Here is a 20,178-nt window from a genome sequence, read left to right on the forward strand (position 1 = left end):
ATGTATTGAACTGGTTTACTACTTCTAATGTAGTAACTCACAGTATAAAGTAATGGAGCACCAAATGGCAGTGGGGTTGTCAGATGACTTGGGCTACGTATGGCTTTACCACCAACTGATGCTGTAATACTGGGGAAGTCACTTAATACCCCTGGTGTTTGATTTTCGCAATTATAAGAGATAATTTTTCCTTCCATTAACCTTCAGTGATAGATGTGCCATTGTCAAAGTATTCAAAATCCCTGTGGGATACTCCAAAAATATTTTGTTTTGGATGAGCCAATATGAAATTGTTTAGAAACACAAGACCTTTCCTATTACATGATGTCTTTTCAATAAATTTTTTAAAACGCTGTGGTCCAGCTGAAAGTAATTATTACCACTTCTGTCATTTTCAGAAACATAATAGGAACCAAACAGGTGATTGTTTTAAAATTCAGTGTTTTGAGAAATAGTTCTATTTTTAGAGGCTAGAAATCATATCAGATTACAAAGAAGCACACAGAAGTAATTAAACTTTTCCTCAATGAAATTTTACCTCCTTCCAAACTAAATAGTTTTCAGATACTTTTGAGGCTATATTTACCTACTTTTACCTATTCTAAGAAGTGGCAGCAAATAAATAAAAAGGAAGATTAAGAGCATAAGTTAAATTATAAACTGCATTAATATTTGAAATGGTAACACTTGAAATGGGTTCATACCATTATAATTCTTTTGTTTCTTAAAACTGATAATGAGTTTATTTTGTATACTTTTAATGATAGTGATAGTGATAGTTTATTCTGTACACTCTTTCAGTGTTATATTAATTTGCAGAATTAAATTAATATTAAACAAATACTTAATAAAAATTAAGCTTTTGGCTGGGCACAGTGGCTCATGCCTGTAATCCCAGCACTTTGGGAGGCTGAGGAGGGCGGATCACAAGGTCAGGAGATCAAGACCATCCTGGCTAACACGGTGAAACCCCATCTCTACTAAAAATACAAAAACTTAGCTGGGTGTCATGGTGGGCGCCTGGAGTCCCAGCTACTTGGGAGGCTGAGGCAGGAGAATGGCGGGAACCCAGGAGGTGGAGCTTGCAGTGAGCTGAGATCACACCACTGCACTCCAGCCTGGGTGACAAAGTGAGACTCCGTTTAAAAAAAAAAAAAAAATTAAGCTTTTAAAAACTTATGTTAGAAAACTGTAAAGCGTTGTGCAGTTCTATTTAAAAAAGAGCAAATATTTTGGTTATGTTCATAGGCTAAACAACCATATGGTTTTTCCTTTATTCTGAAAAAGACGATGTCAGTGGTTCTAATACTAGTAGATCATAAAGAAAAACTGAAATTAGTCAGTGTGAAAGTAGGGAACTTTCTATATATTTGCCCCAGTATCATGTCTTAATGATCTTCCATGCTTTCTCATTTATTCAGTTTTGAGTAATGCATATTTTATTTTTCTAGTACACCATTGAGACACAGATATCTGGACCAAAGAAAGGAGCAAACTCTTTTGGAATGAATCCTATAAGTGGTGTTGTTAGATTAAGAGGTGAAGATCCCCTGGATTTGGATACTGGATATCATATAATTAAAATGTTTATTTATTTTTCCATGCAGAATAAAACAGAATTTTTATCACTTTGAGCTCTTCATGAAAAATTAGACACCTTGTTATTTTGAAGGAAGATTAATATTTTGTGTCATTCATTTCTGAGGATTTGTGCGGTTAACCAAAAGCCTACATCCAATCTTTATGGTTACTCCAAATATAGAGATTATGTCTTAACATTTTAGTTCTACCAAAAAAAGTTTATGAAAAAAAATTAAGTGTCATTTTAATCTGGGAAAACCAAATCAGTAAATTATTAAAATTTAAATCTTTCTGAACATCAAAGAAATGAAAGAAACTTAAATCAGTCAAGTTTTCATATTGAAACTATTATGATTCATACACCCTACCCCACTTAGAGTGTTAACTCACTTAGCCAGCCAATGTAAGATTGGGCATAAACCTTACAGGTGAATTTGAAACTAACATGGTAAGAAAGAAGAACAGTGTATGGTATTTACATGAGAAATTTAATTTAAGGAAAGCATTCAGCGATGATTTTTCTGAGTGGAAAATGAAGGATATGTAAGTATGAACAACTGACTAGAAAGAAACCAGCTATTGGAGATAGTCTGTCCACATAGAAATGAAGTGTGTAGTTCGAGAAATAAAGGTTGGTATTATTATGATTGTAAAATAATGTTTTACAATATTGTAAAAAAATTTCTATCTTCAGAAGCGTCTTCAAATTTATTATTTCAATAAGGTAATTGAGAAAATAGTAAGAAGCGGAAAATGCAAGAGATTGGAGTAAAAATAGAGAATTTGCTGCTGATAAGATAATTCGAGGGAAGAGTTAATAGTTGAAGATCTTAACTTTCTTGCCTGAAAGAACATAAATGGTGGAAGAAAGTCAATGAATTCTATTTAAATTTCAATTTGATGTGTTGTATGTTAGAGGATGGTGGAGAGGCCAATGATACATATCTTTTAAGCAGCTTGAGTATTAGGACTACAATATGAGATAGGTTAGCTGGAAGATAAATGGACATCATGCATGTAAACAGTTCAGCTCCATATCTCTGACTCTTCCTGGGCCTCTTCACCTCCTGCCTTGACCGACATTCAACCTATCTTCTACTAAGTCCTTTAAGATCACTTTCACCTTTCCACTGAATAACTGATCAATTCATTATATGACATCTGACACGTAATTACCTATCCAAGGGACTGAGGTTTGGTACAATCATTGTCAGCCCTTTCCTCAGCATGGAGTCATATGCTGCAGAGTTTTAATGAATATCTGCTCAAAAAGTGTTTTTAGTGGATACTTACTGCCTCCGTGGTGTTTGGTTTTTGTTTCTGTTTTCAAAAGGACATTTCCTGATATGAGTAAATAGTTTCTAAGGGGTGAGATGAATGACAGGCTGAGGAGAAGAATATTCAATGTTTGATGATATTCTCAATTCTTCGGAAATTCCTTGTGTCATGGATCCCAAAGAGTAGCCCATCTTCCTGTTTCTAGGGTTTAGCATCAAACAGCTTGCTTTGTCAATACTTTCAGTGCATCATATTTTGGTTTAAGATTAAATCTAGAATTTGTTCATTTGGGAGGGGTTTTGATTTTTTCTGGATTGAGGCATATAGCCAAGCTACACAGACTTTTGAGTGAAATTGAATGGCATATGAAATTAAGCAACTTATAATGAATCTAACTAAGTAGGAAAGGTAAGTAAATACAAGTAAGAAAGCACTTGTATGTCTTTTAACTAATGAGAAGAAAAATAAGAAGCTATATTTAGTTGGAGAAAACAAAACAAAACAAAAACCTAACAGGATGCATATTGTGAAAGTATATATGTATTATAAAATAGTATTTTTAAAGTTTTAAAAAACTCTTTTCCAGGTTTTCCACCTTGTACTGAAAGCAACAGATACAACAGGTCTGTTCTGTCAAGGGACACTAATTATCTTGATTAGAAACATAAATGATGAGAAGCCTCAATTTGAGTAAGCATATTTATTTCAAAGTATATACATAGGAGAATGGTTAAAATAAACTTTTCACAGATACAGTCGGCCCTTGGTATCTGTGGGGCATGCATTCCAGGACTCCCCTGAATACCAAAAGCTATGGATGCTCAAGAATCTTTTATAATGGTGTTTTATTTTCTTTTTCTTTTCTTTTATTTATTTATTTATTTTTAATTTTTTTTTTTGAGACAGAGTCTCACTCTGTCGCCCAGGCTGGGATGCAGTGACGTGATCTCGGCTCACTGCAACCTCCACCTCTTGCGTTCAAGCGATTGCTTCAGCCTCCCGAGTGGAGTAGCTGGGACTACAGGTGGGCGCCACCACACCAAGCTAATTTTTGTAATTTTAGTAGAGATGGGGTTTCACCATGTTGGCCAGGCTGGTCTCGAACTCCTGACCTCAAATGTTCCAATCCACCCACCTCAGCCTCCCAAAGTGCTGGGATTAGAGGTGTGAGCCACTCTGCTGGTAGTTTTATTTTCATATAACCTATGCACATCCTCTTGTATACTTTAAATCATCTCTATATTACTTATAATACCTAATATAGTATAAATGCTATGTAAGTAGTTGTTATACCGTATTTAGGGAATATTTTTGTCCCCATGGTTGGTTAAGTCTATGAATATAAAACCCATGGATACCAAGGACGACTGTGTTATAAATAATGATAATAAAGATTATGTAGCTACTCAGAAATTTTTTTGGATGTTGTTAAAATATATGACTATATATCAATGATTAAGGTATATGCTGATAAAAAGTAAACTATGTGTTAGAAAATACTGGAAAGCAAATTTAGAAGTTACCAACATTGTAATATGGTAAAAGATCTTGGTGTATCTTTTTTTTCCTTTCCTGAAGATTATTCATAGTTGCTACCTTGCTTTTTAATAATTACATTAATTTTAAATAAAGAGAAAGGTAGACCTTAAGCTTAAAGTATTTAATTTAAAATATTTTACTTTCATACTCTGGAGGTACAGTTGTAGCATTCAAAACTGTTTGCAGATAATGAACGCAATGAATGTTAGATGTTTTTCTATACTTCAAAATGTAGTAATGAAATGTATTGCTACAATCTAAGAGGAATCAAATACTTCTTAGATTATGAAAGAGAAAAAGAAAAATAATTTTCAAGTTACTTTCCGTATATCACTAAGTTATATCTCTACAGATGACTAAGGAGAGTAATTCATTGTTTGATTCCCCAAATTCATTTTAAGTTATATTATGTGAACAACTTAAGGTAATTTGGAGCTTAGTTTATCCTTCATTTGTAGGAATCACTTTCCTGTGTTTGTAGTAGAGTTGCCATCAATTTTTTGAAAAATTTTCTGCTGCCTTCATGTCTTCAATAAGCATGAACTTATTGATTTTACTTTTTAGTAGAATTTAATGCTAGATATTATAAACAATGCAAAAATTATCGAAATATTGCCCTCAACTACCTTTTTCATCTCTCAAGCGATACTGCATGTTAAGTAACAATTAAGAGAAAGGTTTAATGTGGTCCAGAATATAAATATTATAATTTACATTATGTTATGGCACAAAGGAGAAAACACTGTAGAGGAGAAACCACATTAGATTACTGTGATCAAGAAGGTTGCTCAAGGGATGGTATCACTCACTTTTCCTTTGAATTTACATTCCTTTGAGGACTTCCTTGAACCTCTCTTCTATCCCCAGAATTAGTCTTCTCTCTTTTTTAAATTTGCAGCAAATTGACAGCATCTATTACCTAGTATTATAGCTGTTTATCCTTGTGTTTCCCAGTAGCAGTGAGATCTGAACAAGTACTAAGACTTAGTCATGTACATTAACTGGAGTGACACATGGTAGGTTATCAATAAATGTCTGATGCCTGAATGAAAGGCTGAATAAGAACTAAATGTAACCCTCAGAAATGTTTTGGAAATTGATCAAGGACTTTTCTGTACGACTTGGAAGAGATTAAGCAATATATTTACGAGAACTGTCTGGAAACTTGCCCTAATAAGTGATGACTTTGGACAGAGTTTCAACATATCAGATAATAAGATGAAAACGAATATATTTAGTCATTTATGTTCAGTTGCCAATTATTCCATGCATTGAATATCTGGAATAATGGAGGTGCACTGTTCCATTTTGTTTTTCATTTTCCATCTCTCTTAGGTCATGTCTTTGACGTGCATGGTGCTAGAGACTATGTGAGTAAAAGTTAGTGCTTTTGCAAAAAGTTAAATAACTTTATGCCACAAATGGATTTGTTCAATATTTGAATAGCTTTGGGACTTGTTAAATTCTTGACAAGAGGAAGGTGATATTATAAATCCAAAAGATTATTTACAAGTTATCATAACTTGGCAATTATGTGTGTAAGAATTCTTAAATTTGTATCCTCAAAATTTTTTATCGCCATTTTTTCTTAAGGCCATTTCCTTTGGATTCTATTAATGTGACTGAGAAGAAATCTGTTGGAGAAATTATAGCAGGAGTAAAAGCAACAGATCGAGATGAAGATAGCAGTATCATTTATTCCTTTAAGACTCAGCAGAAAATGTTTGGTTTGGACCCCTGTACGTTTTAAATAAATACTTTTAGCCTACTTTGGCTAAACATTCACTATCTAATCTCTGCACTTCCATTAGATCTTAGGCTGGTAAAACTGCCCTTTCAAAATTAAATTAAATCTGAAGAATAAAACATTCCCCAAACATGTGGTGTTTGACAGTTGCTGTTTTCCTATTTCTGAAAATGACATTCTTGTGAAATAATGGGTGATGTAATACCTTGCTTTTATAACTGGCTATCATTTTTCAGAGGCACTCAATAGAAATGCTTCTGTGCATCCTTATAAATTATAGGATGAAATGTCATATCTCTCTCTTCAATTTGACTTGAGAAAATTGGGACTTTTCCAGAATGACTAGGTTTTGGATATTTGTTATGAACAGATTTCTGCCTGTGTGAACAGGATTGCTGTTCTGAAATATTTCTCTCTTATGGGTTGTCTCTTATGGATTGATAAAACTAGCTGGTTTTATCAGTCAGGGTACAACCAGAGAAAAATAACCACTGAGAGTACACAGTAGGCTGGGCGCAGTGGCTCATGCCTGTAATCCCAGCACCTTAGGAGGCCGAGTGAGTGGATCACGAGGTCAAGAGATCAAGACCATCCTGGCCAACATGATGAAACCCCGTCTGTACTAAAAATACAAAAATTAGCTGGGCGTGGTGGTGGGTGCCTGTAGTCCCAGCTACTAGGGAGGCTGAGACAGGAGCATCACATGAACCGGGGAGGTGGAGGTTGCAGTGAGCCGAGATTGCACCACTGCACTCCAGCCTGGGTGACAGAACGAGGCTTCATCTCATAGAAAAAAGAAAAAAGAAAGAAAAGAGTACACTGTAGCAGTGAGTTAAGTAGTCTCTGTAAGGCTTTGTGTCTGATGCTGAAGATTTCACCCCTAAGGCAGGAAGGCAGGAAGAGAAGATGCATACAAAGTAGGGGAGGTTAAGGGTAGTCTGCAACACACAAGCATATGCTGGGCCCCAGAAGAATGAATTGAAACCCATGTTAGTTCTTTGTGCTTCTGACCTTGCTTGTGTGGGTGTTCTGCAGAAGCTGAGCCTTTCATCACAGGGCTGAGTATATAGACTTGTTCTAGGGGTCAGAGAAGCTGAAAGAATATCCAGCAGTGGGTCAAGCAGTTTCAGATTTAGCTGAAGCTGGTTGACACCAACAGTAACACAGCAGATCAACAAAAACATGCGTAAGAAACAAAATGGATGCTGCTACCCTTCTACCCTCCAAGTTGGTCAAGAATTTCCCTGTGTCTCACCAAACTGAAACACACACAAAATAGAATTCTGAGAAATACAGTTTGGCTTAGCAAATGTGGCATATTACAAAGCCATCATACTAATCATTCAATATTTGAGATAATTTATTTGAATCCTGAAAGTTGTTGGCAACTTAATACATTTAACTTCAAGATGCAAATATCAGTAGGAGAAGAAGTCCATTAATAAACAATGATGTACTAGCTAGAGACGATTTAGAAGAGATTCCACAAGGCCTTGTGGAAATTATGAAGACATTCAGGGTAGGGTCAAGGTGGAAGATTTTTGAACAAGAAAGGAGAAATTCCGGGAGGGAAGATAGGTGATGGTACCAGAAATAAAGAGCCACTTTTGTTATTGACATTTTTTATAAGTTTGACGTCTGAGCTCATTTTTCATTTTTGTACACAATAAGATTGAGTTAAGATAGACGGTAGAAGCAATGAATGATTAAGATTTTAATATGGTTTGACTAATTTTTCAGGCTCAAAAACAGCATTTATTGTTGTAATTAAAGTAAAATATTCTGGTTTGTGTTTGATATTTTTTAAGCAGGGATGCTATCTATGCTTAGTAAATGAATAATTTAGAAACTTGAAAATATGATGCAACCGTTTTTAATATTTAATTATATTTACAATGTAACCATAAAGCAAACAGAAGCTTTATTTTATTTTATTTTATTTTTTGAGATAGGGTCTTGCTCTGTCACTCAGGCTGGAGTGCAGTGGTGCGATCTCGGCTCACTGCAACCTCCACCTCCCAGGTTCAAGCAATTCTCCTGCCTCAGCCTCCCAAGTAGCTGGGACTACAGGCAGGCGCCACCAAGCCCAGCTAATTTTTGTATTTTTAATAGAGATAGGGTTTCACCATGCTGGCCAGGCTGGTCTCGAACTCCTGACCTCATGATCTGCCTGCCTCAGCCTCCCAAAGTGCTGGGATTACAGGCGTGAGCCACCGCGCCCAGCAAACAGAAGCTTTTAAGAAAATATTTCCAATGGACATAGAATTGCTAAATATTGCTTTTCTCATATATGAAAAAGTATATTGTTAAGTGAATTAAAACATCAATATAAATAAGTTAGCATAGGCTGATTATCTTAGTTTGGTCATTTTTCTTCATTTTATTTCTTTTTATTAGTCACAGGAACAATCACTCTTCTTCAGCCTTTGAATCTTGTCAACCCAAGTAACTCCAAAATCTACTCTTTGGAAATTGAGGCAACAGATAATGGGAATAATACCAGCAGCTATACGTTTACAGTTTTTGTGGAGAATGTAGACGATCCTATTTCCTGTGATCCAAGTTTTTCAACAGGAGCAGGTATAATACAAGTCAATTTTATTGATAAAATTCATGAGACAATAATAAAATTTAAAAATAAAACTTGGAATTATAGTTTAAGCTTTCTAGTTTTATAAATGGGAAGTAAATAAAAGCAAATAAATTGAGAGACATAGCATGTTCCTAAAAAGAAAAAAAAATAGTTACTGTAATTCAAATTTGAATTCAAATTATAATTATTTCTGTGTGTGGTAGATAGGGGATTAGGAGTAATGACAAAATTATTCTGACTGTATCTGTAACATATGGATTGATATGTAGCCTCACAAGTTATCAAACACATAAAAATCTAAACAATAAAATACAATTTTCACCTACTAAATTGGCCAAAATATTAAAATAATAGGAAAAAATTCAGCATTGGCTAGGGTATACAGAAATTATCACCTTCATAAAGTGGGATTTTAGAATAACCACCTAGAATACTATTTCATGAACAGTTATTTTAAAAATGATTATAATCTCTACCTATTTCTCCCTGAATTCATCTTTACAGAAATATTGGAGATATAATCAAGATTTATGTTCGAAGTTTGTAATAGTATAAGGTTTGAAATAACCAAAATGTCTAAGAACAGGAAATTGATTAAAAGATACTATGTCCATTTGATGAATTGCTATCTAACCATTAAAGATTATCTTCAAAAAATAATAAGCATGAAAAGATACATGATACAAACTATAAACACATTTCCTTTAATTTGGTGTATACAATAATATATACACCACATATAAATAGATAATTATAAACACATATACCATTTGTATATAATCATTATTTATTTTTGTATGATTATAATTATTCTTTTCTAACATTTTAGTAAACATGCTCCAGTATTCATTTTTAATGTTTCTTAAATTAAAAATTCTAGCTGTATTTATAAAATTTCAGCCTCTTAAGTGTCATTATTCCTAGTAGTATGTAGTTATTTCATCTGCTCTTCTTGCCTCCAAAAATACATGCTTAAAATAAATTTTCAGTTGTACAAACTATAATAGATTTAAAGTAATATATGGAGGTAGCTTTCAGTATGATTACAATAGACATAGTCCTGAAAAGTTTGATAAATGAAGTTTTGTAAATCAAATTTTATTCTTTTACTTACCTCATGAAAGAAAGCATGCATTGTCTATTGGAATCAGTAAGTCTTTGTGTATAAAATGATAAAATATGCTATTCTACTTTGTGTCAAACCAATCACAACCTCATATACTGTTCCCTAACCTCACTCTTATGTGTATTTGTGTTTTTCATGAGGACCTAAAAACACAATCTTTAAAACATTTGAATATACTGGAGATCTTGCACATGATTGGATCTCAGAAAACATAGATTGGCTTGATTTAATTTTGGCTGGGTTCACTGGATCTCAACAATTATATCTGCTCTTTTAGTTAGTCTTTTCATTTTTTTCTCTCCATTTATTTCTGACTTTACTTGCTCATCTACCATAAAGACTTTACTCCTTCTACTTTCTTTGTTTTACTGATTTTCTTTCTGTATTTCTGTTAAGAGAAACTACCAAACTAACTGGGAGGCAATGAGATAAAAAAGAAGTTGAGGGCAAGTGGAACAAGGCAAACTTCATTAAAATAATCTCTTTTTTGTTTTGTTTTTCCTGGATGCCTGTTCATTGCTGCTCTATTTCTTACCACAAGAATTATCTCTTCTCAATCTTCAGAAACATCACCTTTTTGGAAACCCAAAAGTTCCAAAACGCAAAACACACAGATTTCTTACTTTGAATCAGAACATATCTTCTGATATACATAATAATAAACTTATCTAAAAATAGAAGTTTATATTAAAGAAATTTGTTCACAGAAACTAAATCTAACCAAGAAAAGTCTCCTAGGTGAGCCTTGGCAATGTACCAAGGAATGGGTTTGGTGTTTGTGAAGATATGATCTTTTGGACCACTTTGAAACAATTTAGTTGATGTTCTTTGTAATTTCCTTTCAGTCTTCCAAAATTATAGTAAACTTTAAAAAGATACACGTGATCTCAAGAAGTCATTTTGACCCAATTTCTACCACAAGCTTGGCTGAACCAGCATAAACTGCTAGAGCAGTATCAAGATCGGGATGTCTTTCTCTTTCATCATCTGGGCTGTGGGCCTTGGGACATAAGAGAAGCGAGAAGAAGTCGCTTTCTATTTAAAGTAGGGCAACTCTGTGGGTCTCTGTGACCAAGAATTACCAAAGACATTGACATGATTTTCAAGCTGCTGATTTGACACACACATATTCAATTCATTTACTGGGTTTAATTATCCAGTTGCTATAATTAACCAGAACAAATCACTAAATTAGAGAATCTGCCTACACATGTTCAGTTTGAAACAAAGGTTCAAAATAAGCAAGTCCTAGTCACACCAAAGTTGTTCTATAACATCCTTAGAAAGTCCTGTAAAGGTCTAGTCCTGTACAGTCTAGATTGTGATACAATATTCACTGGATTTGATATCCAAGATTCAGCTGCACAGTAAACATTAAGCCTTTTCTCTTTTAAAAGAAAGTATTTGTAGAATCACGTAACAGGTAAAGAAACTGTCAGTAGTCTAAATGTGCATTTATGTTATTTGATTTTGGAATTACACAATCATAGTTGGTAGCATTGGAAGGAGGATGAGGGGCTATAGTTGGAAAAAGGCAAGTAGCATTTGTTGAGCATTTGAGAGATGTGTTATGTATAGTATTTTATTTAATCTCCAAAACTACTCTAAGATTGGAGAAGTACTTTATCCCCATTGTACAGGTGAGAATAGTGATGGAGCAGGAATTCAAGTGCATTTCTTCCTGTCTTCACAGGTTGTGCTCTAGTTTTTTTGTACCTGATTGTGAAAGGAGACAAAAAGCTTCAATATCCTAATATAAAAGAATAAAAGTAGAGATCATATCTTAGTGGCCATTGACTTTAAGCAATTATATCCCATTCTATACAGTAGCCCCAAGTTTAAATGTAGGAATATCAGCCTGAATTATGATGGCTCTTTTAAATGTTGATGTTAATGGGAGTAAGTATTTGTAGGGGTTTTTTGTTTCTCTGAAAGAAATATGAAGAAGACCGTTTTAAGGAAAATACAGCATGGTAATTTATGGTACCAGCATGAAGCAAGAAGTGAAAGAAAGACATTTGAATTTAAATTATTGTTCATGATTGTGTAATTGTATAGGTGTTTCAGTGTCTGTTCCTGAAAACATTCCTGCATCTACTTTTATATATATATGATTCTTTCAAGAGATCCAGATCTAGGACAGGAAGTTGAAGTAAGTTTTTTTTTTATTTTCATCTACTTATTTTTGCCCAACTTGGATGAGAAAAAAAACCCAAAAGAGTGCTCAATTTTTAGTGCACAAAATATTATTTTGCCAGGCTGTTAAAGTGTTCTTTATGTGTATGGTAGTCACTGAAGTGAGAGAGGAGACTTAAACCTTTGGAAGTAGTAACATAGAATTAAAATGCTCTGGCTTCAAAATGAAAGCAACAGATTTCAAATGGTCTGAAAGCATTGTGAAAAACTAGAGCTTACGTCTATTGGCATTTATCTGATGACATTTACGAGCATGAATAGAATGTTTTCATTGTTCATTGCCTTTTATTCATCCCAATCAGGCATATTTTCTTTATTATACATACAATGTGAGTAAAGGATATTTTAGGTCTTCATATTAATTCTGGTTTTAGCAATAATTCATAAAGAGAAGAGAATAAATTTTAGATGACAAAATGGTTACAGCTTAAGTGGGGGTAAAGAAGAAATTTAAGATAATTCATCACTATATATTTTCTCAGAAATTTTTCTGGTATACATATGACCTATAATCTAATTATATTTGTAAGAAAAAAATTGTTTTCTTGATGATGCAATATATCATAAATCTGATTAATGCACTGGAATACTCTGCCCTAAATTTAGTGAGTCAAATTCTCCATAGAAGAGACTAAGTTTTTTTCTGTTTGTTCATGCTTGCTATAACGATATACATAAATATCACTTGGGAATATGGTTGAAACTAAAGTTTGGGAGAGAGCTCTGTGGAGAACTTAGTCTGTATATAATTTTTCTGGTTACCTGATTATAATGAGGTATTGATTAATACACTTGATTACATTTTTTGCTCATGTGAATTTCAGACTGAGGACAGACTGCAACACAGGAACAATTTAATTCCTGGTATACCAGGCTCAGCTCATCTACTTGTGTGAATGTGTTAGTGTGCGTGTTGGGAGGATAGACTTGGGATATTGGGGTACGTGGATGTGTGCATTTAAACTAGAATATGTCCATATGTGTGGAGGATGGGTGTCTACAAAAGTATCAATTATAATTATGTGTTTATGTGCATAGTTTCCATTACCAAAAATTAATGTAATATCTGGATTTTATTGTAAAAGTCATTAGGAAAGAGAAAACAAACATTTGGAAAATGATGATTTTTAACAAATCTAAAACCATAATGGGGAAAACAAAGAGATTATTTTCATAAGGATATTTAAGAGGATTTTAGTCTAATATAAGCCAACTTTGGTTGTTCACTTACAGGCAAATGAAAGATGGTTAATATGAACATCAAAATGGCTATTATGCATTTTTTGGAAATGGCATTGGGTATCAGATCTCCCAGGTTTTATTGGGGGTTTTTTTTGAGCTGGAATCTGGATGTAAATGTCTATAATATAATTTCTTTATGAAATCCTTTTCAAAATCTTTAATACTTGTCTTGATAACAATGGAGAGAAACATACTGATGCCCATAAAAATAATAGCTTTGTCCAAGGCAATATTTTATTTTTGCCATACAGAAAATCAATTTAGAGATGAAATCAAACAGCTTCTTCCAAATAATTCAGTGCATGTGCCTCCTTTAGATGTACTTCCTGAGTATTCAAGAGGGAACAGCTTTTTTTTATATTGAAAAAATCTGTAAATGCAACACTAGAAAGTAAACTAATTATGAAATTATTCAAAGCTATTCACCAAAAATGCTCTAATATTTTAGTATAAAATGCATTGAAAAAATACAACTAAAATGTGAAAGAATATAGAGATTATTTTTGAAGTCTGGAACTGAAAGTAAGTTCAGATTTTAGTTTATAGGCACTGTCTTCACAAAATTTATTTTGGTTTACATCTTGCCAAATCGTTGCATCAAAGCTGTCAGTTCAGAATTCATGCTTACTCAATAATGTATTAACCATGTTTGTGTGTGTATGTGTGTGTTGCAGTTTTTAATATTAAATTCTTCAATTAATGCCACTGCCTACTTTGCTTTGGATTCGCATAACGGTGTTATTTCTAAAACCACTGAACCTCTTTTGGACTATGAAACAAATCCTAAGATGAGACTAAATATAAAACTGAATATAAAACAATGAATACCTTTAAATACCCTTCAATAAAAGAATTTTTAAAAACGTATCTAAATTGAAATAAAAAGTTATCAAATTTATGTAATTGCATTTTCATATTCACCCAGATCAAGCAGAAATTCATTTTAAAAGAAAATAAATTTCGACGCTTATGTGATTCATTATGTGTACTTTTTCATTAGACCTTAGTTAAATATTATTTCAATCATTGTGTGTGTTTCTGTGGGTGTACATAAAAGTTGGAGAAGGGATTGTCTACATATTCAACAGCATGGAACAGAGGCAATGTTCTGGGTAATTAAATAAAAGTACACTTCTTTAGTCTTGAATTATCTAAAAAAGTGCCTCTCTCTTTGGCTTTATGTGATTGTGGAGACCTGGTGTGGCCTTTTTTCCCTGCAATGTCCTGATCAAATTTGAAATTTGGGAATAGTTGGAAAGAAGAGTGAGGTATAAGGAGATGAAAACACACAACAAATCATTTTTTCCTACCAAATCATCCTGGAAAATGAGACTATTTAAATTTCAAATGTTGTCCAGTTTCTTTAAGCAATTCTCAACATTTCTAGTAGTAGACTTATCAGGCTGTTTGTTGTTGTTGTTGTGTTTTGTTGTTTGTTTGTTTTAACATCATCTTAACTAAAACTTGACTTTCTAAACCGCAAATGTTTTGGCCAGAACTTATCTCACTATGTGAGAGTTAAAGAAAAAAAAAGCAACAACTATTTTTCCAGGACATTTGGCTAGTTGCTTATAATAATACTTTTCACCCTGGTATTATAGGATCATTTCTCATATAGTCAACTTTGCTGTTTTCCATTCACTCCTAAACAAATTGCCTTTGTTCGTTTTGTTTCTTTGTTCTCTCATACAAAGTTCAGGATTAACTTTATTTAGAAAGTGCATATTGACATTTTGATTTTATTTACTTTTTAAATTTATTTATTTATTTCGAGATGGAATTTCACTCTTGTTGCCCAGGCTGGAGTGCAATGGGGCGATCTCTGCTTACTGCAACCTCCGCCTTCCAGGTTCAAGTGATTCTCCTGCCTCAGCCTCCTGAGTTACTGGGATTACAGGCACCTGCCACCAGGCTTGGCTAATTCTGTAGAGACAGGGTTTCGCTATGTTGGTCAGGCTGGTCTCGAACTCCTGACCACAGGTGATCCACCCACCTTGGCCTCCCAAAGTGCTGGGATTACAGGCATGAGCCACCACGCCTGGCCAAAATTAAATATTTTAAGCACTTAAAAAAAACCCACATTATATCTTCTCTTATTTATTTTAGCATTTCCATTTAGTGATTGCTGTGAGAAATAGGCAAAACCTGTCTTTGGAGTTATGCATTGGCACCATCAGTATCAACATCCAGAATGTCAATGATGAGAGTCCTCTTCTTACGTAAGCAATGAGTAATCTAAATATTTAAATGATAAGATTAAGCCACAGAAATTTTTCTCATAGCAGGGTAAAGACCAGTGTTTGGCTATTGTTTCCACTGTTAATTTTTTAAAAATATTTTAAATGATCTAGAAAATAAACCTTGATGAGTTGTATTTTATTGCTCTTTTTACCTGCACTGGAAGTCAATTCATTTTATTTCAGCCTTGAAACTACAGAAGAGAACCAATATTTTTTTGATGGAATAATCCAAAGCTTCATATTTTTCTGGTATTTATTTTTAATAATGAAAATATTGTAGAAAATGTACATTGATATGTTCATATTGCAAAGTCAATGTAGGTATTTAAGGGAATTTGGGCAAAAAACACTTGCTGATATGGACATATGCCCAAACACAAAGATAATGAAAATCATTGCAAAAACGTTTGTAGTATTTCGTAATGTGGAATAAAGTACAATTTACCAATCAGTAGAAGGACTTGAAAAAGGATACAGGTAAAAGAAACTTTTAAGTTCATTTTATAAAATGTAAACATTCTCTAATAGATTTAATAATGTACAACGAGGAAACATTAAGAAGGCCAGACTTGAAACTGTTACACAATACATATTATATGAAATGTAAAATATTTGCTGTGTGACATAGATGAAAAAATACATTTGTTTATACTGATTGATTAAAAAAAATCCTTTTGTCCCACAGATATATACCAGATGCACCTATAAATATTTATGAAAATCTGTCTGTTGGAAGAAAGCTGGTCAAGTTGACAGCAACTGATAGAGACATAGGGGACTCAGTACATTATGAACTTATAGGGACACAAAAAGAATTTTCTATAAATGAAGGTACAATAATATTTTTATTGTGAATGATTTTATAAAATATATTAAACAGTGTTTTTTACTAGTGAAAAATAAACCTGATTATCATTCTATTAAGATGAAACCATCTTTAAAATATTTAGCAGCATATTTAGCATATTTTCATGAGGTAGAAATGATTATTTCTTCCTTCTCGGAAGTATGGAAATGGTCTGTATAATCTGGTTGCTCCAGGAGGCTCCCAAACAATTCAAACTCACAATAGCATTCCCTGGGATTTTAACGTATGATTTTTTTTTCTCTGAGAAGTAAATTTTCCTATGGAAACCAGAGCAGTAATAAACATAAATTGAATATTTATTATATATCACATATATAATAACTTTGCATACATAATATCCCCTTTGGGTTTTTACTATCCTAATTCTCACATAACATATGATGCCTGGAAAATATTTTAATTTATCCAAGCTCATGCAGCTGATTTCTGTGGCAGAACCTGCACTTGAATTCAATCTGCTGGATTTTGACATTTGTAACTCTAACTACCTTCCACATGGCCAAAAGTTTGGAGTTTCTAGCCCTAACGACATAAATATAAAACAAGAAGAAGAAGAAAAGAAAGATGTCTTCTCTTTTTAAGAGGTGATGTACATTTTCACACATGAAAAGAGCTGGGTTAAACCCAAACCATCTATCATATCAGCCAAAAGATCTGGTAGAAAGCCAGAATCTGAGAGAGATAGGGAAGATCACTTGTGGAGAGAAGGTTCAGTATGGCAAGTCAGAAGTTAAGGGGGGAGAGAGAGAGAGATACAAAGACAGAGAGAAGGGTGCCAGAACTGGCAGTGAGAAGGGGATGGTAGGAGAGATGGGGGAGATTCATTACATACTGGGGGACTGATAAAAAGCTAAAGATAAATGAAGGATGGTTTCTCCTGTCAGAGATGTGAGTAACAATTGTGGAAAATGAGAAAACTGTAATGAACCATGTGGGGATAAATTAAAATTGAAGGTATCAGAATGAACTTATATTTTTCCATATATATATATGTATATGTTCATGTGTGTGTAGTTAACAAATAAACATTGATGTAATTGTATGTGTACATATATGCAGAGACACACAAATATAAATACATACATTTTGTGTCCCTACTTAAAGAGTGAAAGAACTTAGGAGCATATTATCAGAATAGCCATAAGTACCGCTATTACTCAGATAATGAGTTCTAAATACCATTTTTCCCTATAGAAGCTTTTCAGAGGAATGGCTCTTTTTGAGGCCACAGTAGTTAAAATATAAAATGAGCAAGAATACAAGAACATGCTCGAAGAATGATGAAGGTATGTCAAAAACAAAAATTCCAGAAATCAGCTTCAATTCTTCCCCCTTCCAATTCTAGAGCAATCTGAACATCAAAATAAATAATACAGATTATAAATCATAAAATGAGACTCCATGAGTCCATTAGATATAAATACAAAGATAAATGGACAGTTTGATGAAAAACAAGATGCTTACAAGGTTTTTGGTGGTCTACCCTTGAATTACTTTCTCCCACTGAAAACAATATTTTATGAATACAAATGCAGGGATATATTTGATCACTTTATAATAAAAAATGTCCAAAATCCACAAACAAAAATGGTGCCATTGCTCCATTATACTCAAAAATCAACTTTTAGTTTGTTTGTAAACTTTTTGTCAGAGATGTTCTGCTAAAAACCAAAAGGCCAAAGAACAAAGAATTCTGTAGCCACTCCAATAGTTGTTTGCTTTTACTTTCTATTCCAGCTTATAGTGTACAGATTCATATTGGAAGATATTAGAATTTTTTGTTTCTAAAACATTTTTCATGTTAACAAATTAGACAACTTACCTTTTATTCCTTTATTATTTTAATTGTCAGTTATTTTAAATGCTTAACATTAGATGTATTCTTTTAAAAAAGAGAAAAATACCATTATAATTTTGTATACTAGTCAAGATACCACTGATTGCTGTTTTAAAAAATAACATTTGTATATATCATTGGCTAAACCCAATAAGCATTTCTTTGCCCCTTATGCAAAGAGTACTGCAGGTTGGTGGGCTCTATTGCGCAGCACTCTATGCTGTGACTCAGGGATCCTAGACTACTCAATTGTTTGGCTTTGCAGTATGTTGCCTTGTGCTCCCAATCATATGAAGAGAAGTGAGAAAGACAGCATGTGGAAGGTACCCCCAAATTTTAATCATCATACCTAGAACTGATATAATGCATTTCCACTTGCATTTCATTTGCCAGCATATCTCACATAGCCTACTTCAGTAGCTGTAGGGAAACTGTGATATATAGAGGGACATAGGAATATTGGTAAGAATAAACAGTCCCTGCTAACTATCAAATTTAATAGTCAATAGTTCTCAGTTTTCTTATTTTTAAGTGGGAGACAAGTATATATTATCTGAGTAAAGAAAAAGCATGGAACATTTAATTTCAAGAGATCACATAGAGGTCTAGGATTTACAAATATAAAATTATTAATCTGAGATACTAGTTTCCATTTTGTTCAATGATAATATGTGTGCATAATACTAAAGTTGCTGCTTATTCATCCAGCATAATAGCAATTCAATTCCCTTAGCCTCAGCAAGGATGCCAAATAATTTCTTATCTTACACAATTTTTCCTCAACACTGTACTTTTCTTATTGGCAGGAAGTGATTATTTAAAATATGAGCACATTTTTAAACATCTATTAAATATTATCATCTGCATAAATCTAGATTAACATGTTATACCACATTTTTCTCATACTCTACTCATTTCAGAATTGAACATCCTGAAAACATCCCAGTTGAAACTCTTTTGGTCTCTCTAACTTGTACAGATAAGGATGGAACTGCTCCCAATAACAGTATAACGTATCATTTGATTATGGATGCCTTTTCAAATGGAACATTTACCCTCACAAACAATGAACTGAGAGTAAGTATTTCTAAGTTGCTCTCTGATTATGCTCCTGTGATTAACCTTAGATAGAAAAATATTTTATTTTCATGATTATAAAATTCGTAATGAACTACAGTAATTCAAATAGCTGATGGCAGAATTTGTTCCTGGATTTTTAATTGAACCTTAAATTACCAACAACATATCTTAGTTTGAGATGAATGCTGGAATGCAATTTTGATCTTTGGAACTGAACTAGGAAGGTTATAAATTTCCTAAAACAAATGGCTCTATAATAAAATATTGTCTATTTCTTTGGAATGTGCCAAAACTACCGAAACGGGATCATTCCCTTGACCCCTATGCAGGACTTGCGAAGGGGGTGGATCATTTGCTCAGCCCTCAGCTCTCAACCCCTCACAGGATGGGAAGCATGCAGGTGAGTGGGTGCAGGCGTGGGGACTCATGCCTCTGGGCACTGGCAGGAGTACAGCTCTGTGCTTCCCCATGTCGTCTAAGGGGGTACCTGTGACCCCAGAGCCCCAGAGGGCATGTGTTACATTGTGCTCTTTTAGCTTTGCTGTCCATGTACAGCTTTAGTGCTTAACAGCTCAGTGGAGGGTCAGGGTGACAGCCTTTCACACCCATCCTCTTGGTAACCAAGTTCTTGTCCAGCACTCAGGAAGAATCAGGCTACACAAATGAACTGAAGAGTGGTGAATGTAGAAGAGTTTACTGAGTGGTGGAAGTGACTCTCAGTGAGATGGGGAGTGGGAAAGGGGATGGAGTGGGAAGGTGGTCTTCCCCTGGAATTTGGCCCCAGCTGAACTCTGAAGTCCCGCTGTCAAGCTGCTCTCTCTGATGTCCAGCTGCTGCTTTTCTTCTCTCCT

At 33.8% G+C, this 20,178-nt stretch overlaps 1 long non-coding RNA gene across 1 annotated transcript in view; it reads left to right on the forward strand.

Moving 5' to 3' along the window:
* Window positions 1-14,038, forward strand: part of LOC129041384 (uncharacterized) — a 49,915-nt gene extending 35,877 nt beyond the window's left edge. The window contains exons 6-9 of the long non-coding RNA XR_008503854.1: window positions 3,446-3,482; window positions 5,992-6,137; window positions 8,543-8,725; window positions 10,710-14,038. This is a non-coding gene — a long non-coding RNA (uncharacterized LOC129041384). The remainder of the gene's footprint in view (window positions 1-3,445; window positions 3,483-5,991; window positions 6,138-8,542; window positions 8,726-10,709) is intronic.
* Window positions 14,039-20,178: the final 6,140 nt, after the last annotated feature.

Source organism: Pongo pygmaeus, chromosome 6 (genome assembly GCF_028885625.2).
Source record: "Pongo pygmaeus isolate AG05252 chromosome 6, NHGRI_mPonPyg2-v2.0_pri, whole genome shotgun sequence".
In the NCBI taxonomy this organism is placed as follows: Eukaryota; Metazoa; Chordata; class Mammalia; order Primates; family Hominidae; genus Pongo; species Pongo pygmaeus.